Here is a 20433-nt window from a genome sequence, read left to right as displayed (position 1 = left end):
GGCTTTCTACACTGATGTGGGTCAGAATCTCCTAGGGAAACAAACCTACAGATCCCAGCATCATCCTGCCAGGCCTTCCGAATCAACCTACACAGAAGGGTCCAGGCATCTTTATTTTTACCAGCTCCCCAGGTGATTCTGATGTACACACCTGAGCATAAGACATTCTTGTCTAGCGCTACCCCTCAGATAGGGAAACAGCTTAGAGAGATGAAATCAGTTGCTCACAGTCACGCTGCCAGAAAGGGGCAAGATTGGGGCCCACCACAGTGATTCACATCTATAATCCCAGCACTTTGGTAGGCCATGGTGGGAGAATAGCTTGAGCCCAGGAGTCCGAGACCAGCCTGGGCAACAGGGCGAGACCCCATCTCCACAAAAAAATTTAAAAATTAGCCTAGCATGTGCCTGTAGTCCCAACTACTCAGGAGGCCAAGGCAGGAGGATCACTTGAGCCCAGGAGTTGAAGGTTGCTGTAAGCTATGATCACCCCACTGTGCTCTAGCCAGGGTGACTAAGCAAGACTCTGTTGAGGGAAGGAGGGAAGGAGGGAAGGAGGGAAGGAGGGAAGGAGGGAAGGAAGGAAGGGAGGGAGGGAGGGAGGGAGGGAGGGAGGGAAGGAGGGAGGGAGGGAGGGAGGAAGGGAGGGAGGGAAGGAAGGAGAGAAAAAACAAAAAAGAAAGAGAAAGAGAGAAAGACAAGTGAAGTCTATGCTCTGGACTTCCCTCCAGCCCCTTCAGCTGGATTCATTAACCTCCCCACCCCCAGAATCAGCCCCAGCCCAAACTTGAGGAACAATGAATCTCCGAGGCAACGATGGCTCAGAATCAGACCAGCAGTGCCCATGATCCCAGCCTGACTTTGTATCTAGCTCCAACAATGGGGCTTGGTCTTATCTTCTCCCCTTTCCCCAAGTTCCTGCCTCTTTCCTTGCATCCATAACTAGGTTCTGCCTGGACCCCTGTGCTGAAGCCCTGCTTTGGTGTCTTCTGAAGCCCTGGGTCCTTCTGGAGCAGAAGGCATGCACCTGAGGGACCCAGTGCTCCTGGGTCTGTGTGAGGACACAGTCTTGCCTCCTCCTGAGGTCGGGAGAGAAAGCGCCTGTCAGGTTGTAGGAGGCCAGTGGGCAGATGGCACAGGTATGCCTTTCAGAGGGGTGAGCCTATTTTTGTCACTCACTGTAAATAGCATAGAATGGGCCGCGGCTTGTTGTCAGTTACCTGGAATATCAGGGCAGGATTCTGGCAGGAAGTCCACTCCCACACTTCCCTCACATCAGAATAAACACAGGCTTGGCAGCATGAACCTGAGACTCTGCTGAGTCCTCAAGAAGCATCGCACGGGCAGCTGAAGGGCAATTCAGGCCTTGGGACCCCACACAAAGAAGCCTCTGACTGTGTGGTGGTAGAAGATTATGTGGTTACAAGGAGAAATATCCACATTAAGGAATAGAGGCTGGGTGTGGTGGCTCATGCCTGTAATCCCAGCGCTTTGAGAGGCTGAGGTGGGAGGCTCACTTGAGCCCAGGAGTTCAAGGCTGCAGTGAGTCGTGACTGTGTCACTGCACTCAAGCCTGGATGACACAGTGAGACACTGTCTCTAAAAAAAGTTCTTTAAAGACAAAAAATTAAAAGAAATAGAATATACCTTAAATGGAAACATGTATAACGTTAAAAGATTAAGATGAAACTAGCACTTAAGAATGTACTCTGTGTGTCTTTATGAAAATAGTTTATCTTCAATCAAGCTTATTTTAATATTGTCATTACAGAATTATTCAGGTATATAGGGCCCAGGAAGACTAATAGAAATAAATGACATATCAGCCATTTATATTACTGTTATCATGCAGTACAGAATACTGGCTAAAAGCTTAAGGTCATTAGATCTGAATTTGATTCATGGCCCTGCTGCTGTGTGATCTCAACAAGTCACTCAATGTCCCAGAGCCTCAGTTTTTCTTTCTTTCTTTCTTTCTTTTTTTTTTTTTTTTTTTGAGATGGAGTTTTGCTCTTTTGCCCAGGATGGAGTAGAGTGGCATGATCTCGGCTCACTCTAACCTCCACCCCTTGGGTTCAAGTGATTCTTCTGCCTGAGCCTCCCAAGTAGCTGGGATTACAGACACCCACCACCATGCCTGGCTAGTCTTTGTATTTTTAGTAGAGACAAGGTTTCACTACATTGGCCTGGCTGGTCTCGAACTCCTGACCTCAGGTGATCCACCTGCCTCAGCCTCCCAAAGTGCTAGGATTACAGGCTTGAGCCACCGTGCTCAGCCAGTTTTTCTCATCTTTAAAAATGGAAATAATAACACAGTCTTGATCAGATTTTGTGGCAATTAAATAAGACAATGCATATTTTTTATGTCCTGGCTAATTTCTGGACCCTAAAGATTTTTGTGGTAGTTGTTGTTTGCTTTTTTTTCAAAATTTGCGAATGATTTTGGTCTCTTTGGGTGGAGACTTACATTTACCTTTGGGCCAGACTTTTCCCTTATTTAAGAAGACTGCTTGCATCAGGACCCTGGTAACCAGCTAGGGTGTAGATAGTGGTGATTGTCAATGAAGGCCACTGTGTTGTTCCTTCAGGTGGTGTCTAGTGTCATGGACATCAAAACCAGGGAGCGGGCAAGAGGGAAAGAGCCAGAGAGATGGGGGTGGCAACTGTTACACTTTAGAAACCTCCAGGAAAAGCTGAGGGATGCTTCAAAGGGGAGAGGGGACCCGTTCAGCCATTGAGCCAGAGGAATATTAAGACAATGAAATTTGCATAGTAAACATTATAGAACGTAACTAATTTTTACTGCATTGTCATAGCAGGAATTTGCTCAAGAGGTACAACAGAAGACTTGCTTGGTCTCTTGGTGGCAATGATTCAAGCATAATCAATTTGTGGAGCTAAGATCTCCTCAACTCCTCAACAGAAACTGGTAAATCAATCTAGACTTCGGCTTAAGTTTTACCAATTTAACTGATGTAGTTTGGACGTTTGTCCCCTCCAAATACCATGCTGAAATGGAACCCTGACAGTTGGAGATTGGGCTTAGTGGGAAGTGTCTGGGTCATGAGGCAGATCCCTCATGAATTTCCCACAGTAATGAATGAGTTCTCAGTCTATTAGTTCACACGAAAGCTGGTTGTTTAAGGAGCCTGGCACCTCTTGCTCTCTCTTCTTGCTTCCTCTCTTGCCATGTGATGCCTGCTTCCTCTTCACCTTCCACCATGAATGAAAGTTTCCTGAGATCCTCACCAGAAGGAGATGCTGGCACCATGCTTCTTGTACAGCCTGCAAAACCATGAGCCAAATAAACCTCTTTTATTTAAAAAATTACCCAGTCTCAGGTATTACTTTAGAGCAATGCAAAATGGACTAATACATTAACATTATCCTTGGGTTTGGTGCTGGTGATACCATGATAAAAGGTTCTCTTCTCTTGACCCTACACTAATCAAAGAAAGACAATATTGAATACTTCATCACAAATTAAATGTGATTGTTCTGCAGGAAGTTTATATACATTTGGCTCTCCGTATCTGCCAGTTCTGCTTCTTCAGATTCAACCCACTTCAAATAGAAAATATCCAGGAAAAAAAATAGAAGAAAAAAATTAAAATAATACAAATTTTAAAAAACAGTATAATTATTTACACAGCATTTACATTATATTAGGTACGATAAGTAACCTAGGGATGATTTAAAATATACACGAGGATCTGCATAGGTTATATGCAAATACTATGGCATTTTATATCCGGCACTTGAGCGTCCTTGGATTTTGGTATCTGCAGGGCATCCTGGAAACAACCCCCTGCTGAAAGTAAGGGACAACTGTATATGGTTGTATGAAATGCAATAACAAAAGAGCCTAAGCTAGACAGAGGCAGGTGGAAGCAAAGAGCTTCTGGGAAACCAAAACCAGTGAGGCCCTGTGGCTGGACCACAGGACTGGAAGGGAGCAAGGTAGCAGATGAGGCAGGAGTGGGTGGCTGGGCCACATCACATAGGAACTGGATTTTATCCCAAGAGAATGGGAAGCTATTCTGTTGTGGGGAGGGAGTGGCATGACCATCTTTTTATTTCAAGATCAGCACTCTAGGAAATGAATTAGTGAAGTCAAGTGTAGGGGCAGAGACACCAGTTAGGAGACTATTGAGATATTAAGAACTGGGCTGAGTGGCCACAGTGGAAATGAAAGTTGTGGCTTCCAGAGATATTCAGGGAAGGGCTTAAAGGACAGATATTTGGACCTTTCCTGGGCTCACTGGTTTCCAGCGCTCACCAAGGTCAGTATTTGGTAGCAATGGCACCTCCAGCAAAACCAGGTGCCTCCACCAACTCCTTACAGGCTTTGAGGTTATTGATGAAACTTAGGGTTCTTCACTATAAAGAAACAGCACACTCCCTAAGTAGATTTCTGCCTCAGTTGCCTATTATTCTGCATGGCTATACCTGTGAACTTGTCCCATTTTCTATTTGAGTATAATTTAAGTCTAGGTTTCTCAAGTACTTCCAAATCTAGAGGAGATGATCCCATAGATAAATAAATTTATTTGAAACATATAAACTGTTTTGCTTCCAAAAATATTGGAGGCCATTAAGACAAAAACAGGAAGGGATGTTTTCTGACAATCTCATAGTTTGAAGAGCCATGACCTGGAGAATGCTGTGTTTTTCCTTTGTTTAGCTTTATGCTGCTTTTTAGTATATTTGGCTTTATTTTAAAGGACAAATGATATAGGTAATAAGAAAAATTTCTCAGAACTCAACTCTAGCAAGATGTGAGGCTGAGCAAATATCAAAATAAGCCTTTACCCCATGCTATGTTTATCTTGCCACTTGGCAATATGCTGATATTAAAAATATTTCCAAACCAAGTTACCTAGCTCTAAATCTGAGAAGCTAATATAACGAGTTGGCAAGAGTTCACATTAGGAAAAGGGCTAGACCCACTTGGCTGCAGATCACTGCTACTTCACATTTCAGTGTGCATGCATTGGGCTCCCAAAGTGAGGAAAATAAAAATAATGAAAATCATCTACTGTCAGAAAGAACAATTTCTTTGCCACAGTGTTCTCACAGGAAGTTCATTCTGGTAAATCAGTGTCAAAATGACAAGAAAATCCAACATGTCTCAAGAGGCACAATATATAACAAGCAAAGAATTCTAAATCTGTGTTCAGAAATTGAACGTTAAAGGAGCTAATGAAAAATTCAAGACAAAAAAATGATGGATATGAAACAAATTCATTAAAACATTTTGAGTAAAAATAAGAAGACCGTGACATTATGCTCAATTAACAGGAAAATACAGTCTTAAAGGGTAAATGTGGTAGATAATGATCTGCTTTTTCAGACATCAAGAAGTGGAATCAACGATTAAAGATGGCTCTGAAAGAGAGACTAGATTAGATAAAAATTGAATCTACACACTAATGATATCACAACTGTTGTGCTTTTTGCCTTTGCTAGAATTGCCCTCTCAGCAACAGATTTCTAAGAAAGCATCTCTGAAAAATGATTACTGGATATTTCAAGCCTCAAAATTAAGCAGGTTAGGGATACAGTAATCATTCCTGGGCACCTGTTGTGAATCCGTGAGAACAGAAGCTCAGAAGAGTGTGGTGATGCTTCCCACACCCACAGAACTCAGTGAAGTCCCCAAAGTCCAGCATCTTGCAATTAGTTATGGACAAGTCCAAGAGAATGTGCACAGCAGCAATGTAAAACTGTCTTTCAAATCACCAGTGTCAGAAAATACTTAAAATCCCTGGAGAACAATTTAGAATACCAAATATGCTAGAAATAACTCTCTGAAGAAGGCAAAATTGGAGGAGACAGAGGATGGAGCATGAAGAGTTTTTCTTTCTTGAAATCACCACAGTGTGATTTGGGAAGTTGAAAGAACTTGGATCTCTGCCCCAGAAAGAAGTTACTAAATAAGTCAAGTACCCCAGCTAAGAGGATCCCAACATCAGTCCAAGCATTTGGGTGGCTTTAAAGCTTGTTTGTCATTTGTTTCTTCATGTTTTTTAAATGATTAACTTTTATTACATAATTAATGCATGCACACTGTAGAAAAGTAGAAAGTATAGGTAAAAAGAAGAAAATTTAAGTCACCCTTTCCATAAGTCAGAAATAACCAGAATTAACATTTTGGTGTACCTCTTTCCAGACTTTTTTAGGACAGGAGATTTTTGTTTTGTTCTAATGAAACCGAGATCATACTGAAACTTGCTTTCTTCAGTCAATTACATATCATGAATTCATTTCCATACCAGTAAACATATTTCTTACCATGACTGCCGAATATGCCCTTGTATGGGCAGAGCATCATTTATTTAATGAATCCAAAGGCAATTTTAAAAATAATTTTATTTTTATTTATGTGTTTTTTGTATTTTGTTGAGACAAGGTCTCACTCTGTCACCCAGGCTGGAGTGTGGTGGTGTGATCATGTCTCACTGAAGCCTCAACCTTCTGGGCTCAGGTGATCCTCCCACCTCAGCCTCCTGAGTAGCTGGGACCATAGGCACACACCATCATATCTGGCTAATTCTTGTATTTTTTGTAGAGATGGTTTTTTTCCATGTTGTCCAGGCTGGTCTCAAACTCCTGGCTTAAGCAATCCATCCACCTTGGCCTCCCAAAGTTCTGGGATTACAGGTGTGAGCCACCATGCCTGGCCGGATTCTGTTTTAAAATACTTTCAAACTGACAGAAAGGCTTACAAGAACAGTACAGTGGACTCCTGGGTATCTTTTACACAGAATCATCCATTTTTAACATTTTGTCACATGTGCTTTATGATTAACTTTGATTATTTTTGAACTATTTGAGAGTAGGTTGTGCATGTCATGCCACTTTCTCCTAAATATTTCAGTGTGTATTTCAAAGAGCAAGGGGAGTTCCATAACCACACCACTAAATGATTTCTAAGCCATTTCTGCACCAAACTGCTATAATTCTTAATAATAATAGTCATTCCTTTCCTGGTCTCATGTTTAGATCTTCAAACAACTCTTGGTTCTACTCTGAGCAGGACTCTATGTTGGATGTAAAGAATTAAAAATGAATAAAACAATAGTCCTCCTCTTGAGCCACTTACATTCTATTGTGAGAGACACAAGTATGCACTTATAATGCAGTGTGGTAAAGGCAACGTGGTGCTGTGGGCATGAAGGAAGGCCCATAGAACGTTGGGAACATAGAGAAGTAGCAAATCTCATAGTTGGAGTCAAGATTGATAGAGGTGAACAATAGCACGAGTGTGTGCTTGTGCGTGCACATGTGTGTGTGTGTGTGCATGCGGGCATGCTCAGGGATTGTGGAAGGAGTGTGTTTTGGCAGGTAAAATGCCATGCTGAGAGCAGTGAGAGATGAGGCTGGAGGTGAGGCAGAGCTAGAGCATGAATGGCCTGGACACAAGATCTAGAGCTTGGACTTGACCCTGCAGGTGATACAGGGTAAGCTGAAGAGAACATGACCAATAAAGTTTGATGGATCACCCTGGGGTCATCAGAGAGGTTAGGTCTGAAGACAACAAGACCCTGGAAGCAGCAAATAAGCTAGTAGGATTTTGCAACAGTCTGGGTGAGAGAAGAGTCTGCTCTGAACCAGGACAGTGGGAGTAGAAGCAGTGAGGAGACAAAAGATCCAAGACATCTCTAAGAGGTGCCTGAGTGTGGGGGTGATGGGAAGGGAGGAGTTAACTCCCAAGTTTCCAACTCTTCAGAGAAAAAAAATCATATATGATATTACTTATCTCAAATTGATCTTTGTAACAACTCTGTCAGATAAATAGAGCCAATAGCTATAATCCCTATTTTACAGATTTTTAAATTGAGATTCAGAAAGTCAAAGTGACTTGTCAAAGTTCGCACAATTAGTCAATGGCACAACAGAGATAGCAAGTTCATCCTAGTATGAGTACTAATGGATGATACAAAACTATTCAAAATGCCACAACTAGAGAACCACACTTAAAAAATGAAATCAGATCCGTACCTCACATCGTATGTAAAATTAACTCAAAATGGAACATACATCAACATTTAAGAGCTAAAACTTTAAAAATGTATCGAAGAAAATATAGGAGAAATTCTTAGTTGCTTTGGATTTAGCAAACATTCTTAAATAGGACACACAATAGTAAAAGCAATAAAGGGAAAAATCAACACATTAGACTCCACCAAAATTAACACCCTTTTCTCTTTGCTATAGTCTGAATGAATATCTATGTCCCCCCAAATTTATATGTTACCAATTACCACCTCGGTAATTGGGATTAGAAGGTGGGCCTTTGGGAAGTCATTAGGTCATGAGGGTGGAGCTCTCATGAGTGGGGATTAGTGCCCTTATGAAAAAGGCCCTCCTCACATAATTCTTTGGATGAAAAAGAAAAAAAGGGCCCAGGGAGCTGCCTTGCCCCTTTTGCCCTCTGAGGATGCAGCAAGAAGATGCCATCTATGAAGCACAGAGAGAGCCCTCACCAGATACCAAATCTCCTGGCACCTTGATTTTGGACTTCCCAGCCTCCAGAACTGTGAAAAATAAATGTCTCTTGTTTATAAATTACCCAATCTAAGGCATTTTGTTATGGCATCCCAAACAGACAAAGACACTCTTCAAAACCCACTATTGCAAAAATGAAAAGACAAGCAACACACTGGGAGAAAATAGTAGCCAAACATATCTGAGAAAACACTAGGATCTAGAATATATAAAGTACACTCACAACTCAATAATAAGACATACAGTACAATTTTAAAATGTGCAAAAGACTTGAATAGGTATTTTATCAAAGAATACATATGGATGGCAATAAGGATATAAAAGTGTGTTCAATGTCATTAGTTAATAAGGATATGCAAATTAAAACCACAATGAGATATCCATTGTACATCCACTAGAACATCTAAAATTAAGAAGGTAGACAAGATGGCTGACTAAATACAGCCAGGAAGAGCTTCTCCTGCTGAGAGAGATCAGATTATCAAGCAGACAAGCATACTCTGAACAGATTTTCTGAGAGGAAGCACTGAGAGCAGATGAAGAGATGATGGAGACAATGGAGCTGAAGTGGGAGGAAGCTGAGAACTCTGCACAGGGTTGCTGAGTGCTGGGGCTTGTTCCTGGCACTAAATGGCTCCTAAGGAAACAGTAAGTGAAATAATTGCAGGACAGCCCACTCTCACCACACACCTGCAGAGTCCTAGCTGCAGTAGATCCCACATCATCACGGACATTTAAGTTGGCATGGGGGTTGCCTGCAGTGTTGGCAGAAATAGGTCCTGAGTCTCTTCGGAGTCCAGGGAGTTTGGCATGGGGACAGAGGCAAAGGAACACAGCCAGAGGTGCCCATCCCCCAAGGCTCTCCTTATTCCTTTAAGTGCCTCTGACCTTTGTTATTTGTTGGACCTGAAGACAGCAAGGCCATCTTTCCCACAGGACTGGGGCGAGTCTGACCTGTGCACTTCCCATCCACCAGCACCTCCCAGGGTCCCTGCCTGGCCACTGCCATGGGAGCAGGCACACAGCACAGCCTCCACTGCTCTGCCAGAGCACTTTCACTGGCTCCCCCAACTGCCCTGCTAGAACACTTTCACCAGCAGCCACTGCCACCCCAATGGGGCACTTTTGCCACTACTCCCAATGGAGCACTTTTGCTAGCAGCTTGGAAGCACCTTGTCTCCCCCAACCCCCCCAAACTCAGCCAGTGCTCAATTTCGAGAAATGAGAAGACAAAGCTGTGGGCCTGGTCCCAGCCCTGCTGGGTTAGAGCACATAGCCCAGGAGTGCCAAGCTGAGCCTTGGTCCTCTGAAAGCATCCAGAAATGGAGCCAATCAACTATACCCAACTTATTCCACAGTCAAACCTTCCAGGTAAATAACATAAAAACAAAAAGCCCTCTCCAAAGGACAGCAACTTCAAAGGATAAAGGAACACCAGCCCTCACAGATGACAAAGAACCAGCACAAGGACTCTGGCAACTTTAAAAGCCAGAGTGTCTTCTTACCTTCAAATGACCACACTAGTTTCCCAGCAATGATTTTTTTAACAGATTGAAATGGCTGAAATGACAAACACAGAATTCAGAATTTGGATGGCAAGGAAGCTCAATGAAACACAGGAGAAAGTTGAAACTCATTCCAAGAAAACAGTGAAATGATCCAACCATTGAAAGATGGCATAGCCACCTTAAGAAAAAACCAAACTCAATTTCTAGAATTGAAAAATCACCACAGGAATTTCATAATACAAATGGAAGTATTAACAACAGAATAGATCAAGCTGAGGGAAGAATCTCAGAACTTGAAGACTCCTTTGAATCAATGTAAGCAGACAAAAACAAAGAAAAAAAAAGGATTTTTAAAAAGGAACAAAAACCTCTAAGAAATATGGGACTAAGTAGAGACCAAACCTACTGACATTTCTCAAAGAGAAGGAGAAAAGAGTAAACAACTTAGAAAGCATATTTGAGGATATAGTTCACAAAATTTCCCCAATCTTGCTAAAGAGGTTAACATGTAAATTTAAGGAATTCATAGAACCCCTGCAAGACACTATGCAAGACAACCATTCCCAAGACACATGGTCATCAGATTCTCCAAGATAATACAAAAGAAAAAATTTAATGCAGCTAGAGAGAAAGGGCAGGTCACTTGCAAAGGGAACCCCATCAGGCTAACAGTGGACCTTTCAGCAGAAATCTTACAAGCCAGATGAGATTGGGGGCATATTTTCAGCATTCTTAAAGAAAATAAATTCCAAAAAAAAATTTCTTATCCCGCCAAACTAAGTTTCATAAGCAAAGGAAAAAATAAAATCCTTTTCAGACAGGCAAATGCTAAGGGAATTTGTTACCACTAGACCTGTCAGAGGTCCTTAAGGGAATTCTAAACATGGAAATGAAAGAAAGATACCTGTCACCATAAAAAAACACACTTAAATACATAGCCACTATCACTATAAAGCAACTACACAATCAAATCTAAATAACAACCAGCTAACAACATGATGACAGGATCAAATCCTCACACTTCAATATTAATTGAATGCAAATGGGCTAAACACCTCACTTAAAAGGCATAGAGTGGCAAGGTGGATAAAGAAGCAAGACCCAGCTGTTTGCTGTCTTCAAGATATCCATCTCACATGTAACAGCTCAAAGTAAAGGGATGGAGAAAGATCTATCATGCAAATGGCAAACAAAAAAGAGCAGGAGTTGCTATTCTTGTGTCATGTAAAACAGACTTTAAATCAATAACTATCAAAAAGGACAAAGAAGGGCATTACACAATGATAAGGGGTTCAATTTAACAAAAAGACTTAACTATCCTAAATATATATACACCCAATATTGGAGCACCTAGACTCATAAACAAGTTCTTAGAGACCCAAGAAGAGACTTAGATAACCACCCGATAATAGTGGGTGACTTCAACACCCCACTGACAGTGTTAGACAAATCATCAAAGCTGAAAGCTAACAAAGATATTCTGGACCTAAACTTGACACTTGACCAATTGCACCTAATAGACATCTACAGAATACTCCATCCAACAACAGAATCTACATTCTTCTCATCTGTAAACAGCACTTACTCTAAGACTGACCACATGCTCAGTTACAAAGCAAGTCTCAACAAATTAAAAAAAAATGAAATCACACCAACCACACTCTCAGATCACAGTACAATAAAAATTTAAATCAATACCAAGAAGATCTCTCAAAACTATACAATTACATAGAAATTAAATAACTTGCTTCTGAATGAGTTTTGGGTAAAGAATGAAATTAAGGCAGAAATCAAAAATTCAAAATTCAAAAAAATCAAAAAATTCTTTAAAACTGATGAAAATAGAGACACAATACACCAGAATTTTTGGGACACAACTAAAGTAATGTTAAGAGGAAAGTTTATAGTGCTAAACACCTACATCAATAATTCAGAAAGATCTCAAATTAACAACCTAACATTGCATCTGGAAGAACTAGAAAAACAAAAGCAAACCAATCTCAAAGTTACCAGAAAAAAAGAAATAATAAAAATCAGAGCAAAACTGAAAGAAATTGAGATGTGATATTCCATACAAAAAAGATCAATGACACCAAAAGATTGTTCTTTGAAAGAATAAACAAGATTGATAGAACATTAGCTAGACTAACAAAGGAAAAAAGAGAGAAGATCCAAATAAGCACAATCAGAAATGACTGTGAAAGGACTATGAAAGGTGATGTTACAACTGACCCCACAGAAATACAAAAAGTCCTCTGAGACTATTATGAACACCTTTATTCACACAAGCTAGAAAACCTAGAAGAAACTGATACATTCCTGGAAACAAACAACCTTCTAAAATTGAAGCAAGAAGAAATTAAAACCCTGAACAGACCAATAATGAGTTCCAAAATTGAATCAGTAATAAACAAACCTACCAACCAAGAAAAGTGTGATTCACCACATAAACAAAATTAAAAACATAAACTATATGATCATCTCAATAGACATAGAAAAAGCTTTGGATAAAATTTAACATCCCTCATGTTAAAAATCTTCAATGAAGGCATCAAAGAAACATACCTCAAAATAATAAGAGCCATCTATGACAAACCCCCAGCCAACATCATACTGAACAGGCAAAAACCAAAAGCATTCCCCTTGAGAACCAGAACAAGACAAGGATGCCTATTCTCACCACTCCTAATCAACATAGTACTGGAAGTCCCAGCCAGAGCAATCAAGTAAGAGAAAGAAATTAAAGACATCCAAATATGAAGAGAGGAAGTGAAATTCTCTCTCTTCACAGACGATATGACATTATACCTAGAAAGCCTTAAAGACTCTGAAGGCTCCTAGAACTTTGGTAAAGTTTCGTAATAGAAAATCAATGTGCAAAAATTAATAACATTTCTATATGCCAATAATGTTCAAGCTAAGAACCAAATAAAGAATGCAATCCCATTTATAATAGCCACAAAAAGAATAAGACCCCTTGGACTACAGCTAACCAAGGAAGTGAAAGATGTCTACAATGAGAATTACAAAACACTGCTGAAAGAAATCAGAGATGACACAAACAAATGGAAAAACATTGCATTCCGATGGATAGAAAGAATCAATATTGTTAAGATGGTCATACTGCCCACAGCAATTTACAGATTCAATGGTATTCCTGTCAAACTACTAACAGTCATTTTTCACATAATTAGAAAAAAACTATTCTAAAATTAATATATAACCAATAAAAGGAGCCCGAATAGTAAGACAATCCTAAGCAACAACAAAAAGACAAAGTCAGTGGCATCACACTACCAAAACGACACAGTATTGGCATAAAAACAGTCACATAGGCCAATGGAACAGAAGAGAGAGCCCAGAAATAAATCCACATGCCTACAACGAAGTTGACAAAAACAAGCAATGGGGAAAAGACTCCCTATTCAATAAATGGTGCTGGGATTACAAGGCAGCCACATGCAGAAGATTGAGACTAGAATCCTACCTTTCACCATATACAAAAAACAAACTCAAGATGGATTAAAGACTTAAATGTAAGATCTAAAACTATTAAAATCCTAGAAGATAACCTAGGAAACACCATGCTGAACATTGGCCATTGCAAATAATTGATGACTAAGTCCCCAAAAGCAATTGCAACAAAACAAAAAATTGACAAGTGGGACTTCATTAAGCTAAAAAGCTTCTGCACAGCAGAAACTATTAACAGAGTAATCAGACAACCTATAGCCCTATTAAAAATGACCAAACTACATAAATAGACACTTCTCAAAAGAAGACATATATACAGTGAACAAATGTATGAAAAAATGCTCAACATCACTAATCATCAGGGAAATGCCAATCGAAACCACAATGAGATATCATCTTACACTGGTCAGAATGGCTATTATTAAAAAGTCAGAAAATAACAGATGCTGGAGAGGTTGCAGAGAAAAGGAAAGGTTTATACACTGTTGGTGGGAATATAAATTAGTTCAGCCACTATGGAAAGCAGTTTGGAGATTTCTCAAAGAACTTAAAGCAGAACTACCATTTGACCCAGCAAGCCCACTACTGGGTATATATTCAAAAGCAAATAAATCATCCTGCCACAAACACACATGTACTCGTATGTTCAACCCAGCACTATTCACAATACCAAAGACATGGAATTATCCTAGATGCCCATCAACAACAGACTGAATAAAGAAAATGTGATATATATGTACACTATGGAAGAGTATGCAGCCATAGAAAGAATGAAGTAATGTCCTTTAAACCCACATGGATGCAGCTAGAGGCCATTATCCTAAGCAAGTTAGTGCAGGAACAGAGAACCAAATACTACATGTTCTTACTTATACATGGGAACTAAACATTGAATACCCAAGGACATGGAGATGAAAACAATAGACACTGGGGACTACTGGGGGACATCTTGGGGTGGGGGGCAGTGAGGGTTGTAAAACTGTCTTGTACTGTGTGTGCTACCTGGGTGATGGGATCATTTGCATACCAAACCCCAGTGACATGAAATTTACCCATGTAACAAACCTGCACATGTACCCACTGAACCTAAACTAAAAGTTGAAAAGAAAGAAGTGAAGCTCAAAAAAAAAAAAAAATTTAAGAAGGTGGAATATACCAAGTATTGACAAGGAAGTTAATAATATGATTTGGCTGTCTCCCCACCCAAATCTCATCTTGAATTGTAGCTCCCATAATTCCCACGTGTCATGGGAGGGACCTAGTGGGAGATAACTGAATCATGGGAGCAGGTCTTTCCCATGCTGTTCTCGTGATAGTGAGTAAGTCTCATGAGATCTGATAGTTTTATAAAGGGGAGTTCTGCTGCACACATTCTCTTGCCTGCTGCCATGTAAGATGTCCCTTTGCTCTTCCTTAGTCTTCCACCATGATTGTGAAGCCTCCCCAGCCACGTGGAACTGTGACTCCATTGAACCTCTTTCCTTTATAAATTACCCAATCTCGGGTATGTCTTTCTTTATTAGCAGTATGAGAATGGTCTAATACAGATGTGGAGGATTAGAACTCGCACATCCTGCTGATGAGAATGTAAAATTACACAACTGCTTGAGAAACTACTTTGGCAGTTTCCTAAAAAAGTAAAAAATACATTTACCATATGACCCAGCCATTCTACTCTTCGTTATTTATCCAATAGAAATGAAAGCGTATGTCTACACAATGGCCTGTACAGGAGTATTCACAGTAGCTTTTTTCATTATTTATTTATTTTTATTTCAATAGTTTTGGGGGTACAAGTGGTTTTTGGTTATATGGATAAGATTTTTGGTGGTGATTTCTGCGATTTTAGTGTACCCATCACCTGAGAAGTGTACACTGCACCCAATATGTAGTCTTGTATCCATCACCCCCTCCCAAACTTCCCCTCTGAGTCCTCAAAGTCTATTATGTTATTCTTATGCTTCTGTGTCCTCATAGCTTAGCTCCCACTTATAAGTGAGAACATACGATATTTGGTTTTCCATTCCTGAGTTACTTCACTTAGAATAATGTCCTCCAGCTCCATCCAAGTTGCTGCAGAAGACATTATTTCATTCCTTTTTATGACTGAGTAGTGTTCCATGGTGTATACACACCACATTTTCTTTATCCACTCAGTTGAAGGGCATTTAGGTTGGTTCCATATTTTTGCAATTGTGAATTCTGTTGCTATAAACATGCATGTGTCTTTTTCATATAATGACTTATTTTCTTTTATTTATTTTTATTTTTTTTGAGACGGAGTCTCGCTCTGTTGCCCAGGCTGGAGTGCAGTGGCCGGATCTCAGCTCACTGCAAGCTCCACCTCCCGGGTTCACGCCATTCTCCTGCCTCAGCCTCCCCAGTAGCTGGGACTACAGGCGCCCGCCACCTCACCCGGCTAGTTTTTTGTATTTTTTAGTAGAGACGGGGTTTCACCGTGTTAGCCAGGATGGTCTTGATCTCCTGACCTCGTGATCCGCCTGTCTCGGCCTCCCAAAGTGCTGAGATTACAGGCTTGAGCCACCGCGCCCGGCCATAATGACTTATTTTCTTCTGGGTAGATACTCAGTAGTGAAATTGCTGGATCGAATGGTAGTTTTACTTTTAATTCCCCAAGGAATCTCCATACTGTTTTCCATATTGGTTGTACTAACTTATATTCCCACCAGCAATAAAACTGTCACCTTTTGACCACACACCAACATCTATTGTTTTTTGACTTTTTAATTATGGCCGTTCTTGTAGGAGTAAGGTGGTATTTCACCGTGATTTTAATTTACAGTAGGTTTTTTTTTTTTTTTGTAATATCTGGAAACAACCAAATGTTGGTCTACAGGCTCATAAACAAACTGTGGCATATCCATACAATAGAATACTACTCATCAATAAAAAGGAATGAACACACAACAGCATGTAAAATTTCAGAATAATTATGCTGAGTAAAAAAAACCAGACCAAAAAAAAAAAAAAGAAAGAATGCATAATGTATGGTTCCAATTATATAAATTTCTAGAAAAGTCAAACTAATCTCTAGTGAAAGAAAGCAGATGCATGGTTACCTGGGGGTAGAGCAGAAGAGAGGGATTACAAAGGGGGCACCAGGAAACTTGGGGGCAATGGTAGTGATGTTCATGATCTTGATTGTAGTGATGGTTTCACAAGTTTGTAAATATGCTAACACTCATCAAATTGCACACTTTAAATATGTGCATCTTATTTTATGTCAGCTATACCTCAGTATAGTTATTTTAAAGAAAGAACAGAGTGGAGAGGAATATAGCAGTATCTTAGCAAGTAGCAAATATACCAATATCTTAACAAAATTAGTGTCCATGAGATTATTAATGATTCTTTTCTTCTTTATCCTTTTCCAAGTTTCCAAATGAACATGTAATAATATCAAAATCATACAAACTACTTTTTTGGAGAAAAAAAGAATTAGGTGAAAAGAGAAATTTGAAGAAAATAGTCTGTACTTGTGAATCTTAATACCAGTGGGTAGGCCGGGCGCGGTGGCTCAAGCCTGTAATCCCAGCACTTTGGGAGGCCGAGACGGGCCGATCATGAGGTCAGGAGATCGAGACCATCCTGGCTAACACGGTGAAACCCCGTCTCTACTAAAAAATACAAAAAACTAGCCGGGCAAGGTGGCAGACGCCTGTAGTCCCAGCTCCTCGGGAGGCTGAGGCAGGAGAATGGCATAAACCCGGGAGGCGGAGCTTGCAGTGAGCTGAGATCCGGTCACTGCACTCCAGCCTGGGCAACAGAGCGAGAATCTGTCTCAAAAAAAAAAAAAAAAAAAAAACAGTGGGTGAAAAAAAATCAAAGACATGAAACTTTTCAAATGACAAAGATCCTCTATTCTTTCAAAAGCTATGGTAAACCAGGAGGCACTATGAGAAGTTACACAGGAACATATATAAATCTAAAGAAATCTATGGAGAAGGTATCATATTAGCAAAATGCATCATTTGGTTGAGCTTTCTACCTCAAATATCCTTAAAATACATCGGTGAGAAACAATTGCAACAAAAAAGAAAAAGAAAGAGACAGTGCTAGGCAGGAAAGGAAGGTGGAATTTTTTCATGATGTCAGGACTCATCAGTTCTGGAGTTCACCCAAGAATCTAAGGATTAAAGAACAATCCAATATAACTAGAAAGTGACTGGCATCATATGTCCTTAAAAAGAATAAATACTGCAAAGAACAAGCCAGTCCACAGAAAATGCTGTTCTCCATCTGACTAAATATGGTCAAGTCTCATGAATCTGGGTTTCCACTCTTGGAAATGTTTGTTAAATCTGTGTGCACTGGGCTGAAGGCTCACTCTGAATTGTTTATTAGTAGTGGAAGTAGTAAGTTTTAAAAAGCTTTCAGAGACATACTTAACCCATTTAGATGATAAAATATTTTTAAAGCCTTCAGTGCATTATTTGGATATCAAATATTGAAAATTATCAGGTAATTTTTATATTAATTTATTCAAGAAAAACTCACTAAGTGGCAGCAATTGTGCCAGGTCCTGGGACACAAAGAAGCAAACACAACCGATGACCTCATGGAGCTCTTAGTCTAATGACTGATAAACCTACAAACAGTTGCAATACAAGGTGTCCTTAGCTTGGGAGAGTGGAAAGGAAGTCAGAGAAGCCTACAAAGAGAAGGTAACATTTGAGCAGGGTCTTGAAGGCTATGTAGGAGTTTTCTGGTTAGGAAAAGAGAGACATTCTAGCAGAGAGGACAGCATGGGACAGAGAGGCAGGAGAAAGGGAGATTATTTGGTAAATGGCAAGAGCTTCTGTGAGGATTTAGAATAGGATTCACCTTGGGGGGACAGGCCCTAAAGCATATGGAAGCTCTTTATCCATGCTGGAGAAGTTCAGGCTTTATCCTAGATAAAATGAGGAAGTGTGTTGGTGGTGTGTTGGTTACAACTCTGCTTTTAACCAAATGAACTGGCCTAAAAGTGAGAAAGATGACCTTCAGTGTTCAGAGAACTCAAGGGCTTTATGTAGTCAGACCTAAAAAGAGGCTGAAATTGGGAACTGGAAAGCCAAAGAAACTCTCCTCCTCCTCCTCCTCTCTGTCTTTTTTTTTTTTTTTTTTTTTTTTTTTTTTTTGAGACAAGTTCTCCTTCTGCCACCCAGGCTAGAGTGCAGTGGCGTCATCTCGGCTCACTGCAACCTCTGCCTCCTAGGTTCAAGTGATTCTCCTGCCTCAGCCTCCTGAGTAGCTGGGACTACAGGTATGCAACACCACACCTGGCTAATTTTTTGTACTTTTAATTGAGATGGGGTTTTGCCGTGCTGGTCAGGCTGGTCTTGAACTCCTGACCTAAAGCAATCCACCCGCCTCGGCCTCCCAAAGTGCTGGGATTACAGGTGTGATCTCTTCTATCTTTTATCTTGTTTTTCCCGCCACCCCTCCACATCTATTTTCTATTAACCCGTTCTTTTGGTCATAAGTGACAGAAATATAACTCAAAATAGTTTAAGCCAGAAAGGGAATTTGTTTACTCTCAAAAATGGGAAGTCTAGGCACATGCTATAACAGGGGTTAACTTTGAGGACATTTCGCTATGCGAAATAAGCTAGTCACAAAATGACAAATATTGTATGACTCTACTTCTGTGGGGTACCTATAGTACATTCATAGAGACAAAAAGTAAAAGGGTGGTTGCCAGAGGCTGGGGCCAAGGAGGAACTGGGAAGTGTTGGAAGATGAAAATGTTCCACAGATGGATGGTGGTGACAACTGCACAATAATGTGAAGATACCTAATGCCACAGAACTTTACACTTAAAAATGGTTAAAATGGTAAATGTTTTGTATAGGTTACCATAATTTTTTTTAAGTGAGGTGTCTGGAAGTATAATAAATACAACTCCAGGCACTGTTAGATGCAACAGTTCAAGTGCATCTTGTCACTATTTTGTTCTTTCCTCTTTATTTGCTTCATTTTCAAGAAGAATCTCTTTATTTGGTGGCAAAGATGGCCACCCTCAAATCATCTATAGACCTCATGACTGCCGCCAAAAGAGAGTCTTGCCTAACAGTTCCAGCTAAAGCTCTGGGAATGGCTGATTGGCCTGGTGCTGGGCCAGAAACCCACTCCTGAACCAATCACTGTAGCCAGAAAGCAGAGTACACTGATTGGTCAAGCATGAGTCATGTGTTCAGCCTCAAGCCAATCACTGTAGTCAAGGGAGCAGAGTTATCTGGCCATGCCTCCCTGATGGGCCTAGACCCACATGAACCTTGGACTAAGAGTGAAAAGGGTCCTTTCTCATAGAGATAATGGACAGTCAAAACATGTCCATCACAGCTTCTTCCTTCTTTCTCTACGGACCAGTTTTCTGTGTTTTCAGTCAGTATGGCAGAAGAAATATTGCTATTCCCAGCTCAAGTTTTACTTTCTCTCTATTCAAGAACGTTTACCTCCAATTAGAAGTCCCTGGGAGACTCTGACTAGTGAAGCTCATAAATTAACTGTGATGGTGGAGATGAGGATAGTCTTAAAGGTAATACGGTTGCAACAGACCCATCTCTGTGAATATAAAGGTAAGTTACAGGGGCCATTAGGAGCAAGGCAGATATCTCAAACGGTGTCTTTTACAACCAATGATAGACATGCTTTCAGGAGAGTGGTATGAGCACATGAAAATCGTGTATGAAAATCGTTCTGGCTGCTAAATATTGGATAGGTTGGAGCAGGAAAATATGATAGCAGGAAGACTAATCATAGAGATGTTGCAAAAAGATGATTCAAATTTCTAGTTTAGGAAGATGAGAAGATGGTGATGTCATCCACTAAGAATGAGATTATGAAAGGAATGTGTGGTCCGGAGGTGGGTAGGAAGAAAAGGGTGGTAAGTTTAGCTTCTGACGTGTTTCCTTCAAGATGCCTGTTGGACATTCAA

General features: G+C 40.3%; 1 long non-coding RNA gene across 2 annotated transcripts in view; it reads right to left on the bottom strand.

Annotated features, from left to right (window-relative positions):
* Positions 1-2784: 2784 nt before the first annotated feature.
* LOC135967038 (uncharacterized) overlaps positions 2785-20433 on the bottom strand; it is a 225268-nt gene continuing 207619 nt past the window's right edge. For both annotated transcript variants that reach the window (XR_010580845.2, XR_010580844.2), the window contains exon 2: positions 2785-3285. This is a non-coding gene — a long non-coding RNA (uncharacterized lncRNA). The remainder of the gene's footprint in view (positions 3286-20433) is intronic.

This window comes from Macaca fascicularis, chromosome 14 (genome assembly GCF_037993035.2).
Source record: "Macaca fascicularis isolate 582-1 chromosome 14, T2T-MFA8v1.1".
NCBI classification, from domain to species: Eukaryota; Metazoa; Chordata; class Mammalia; order Primates; family Cercopithecidae; genus Macaca; species Macaca fascicularis.
This window is presented reverse-complemented; position numbering and strand designations above follow the sequence as displayed.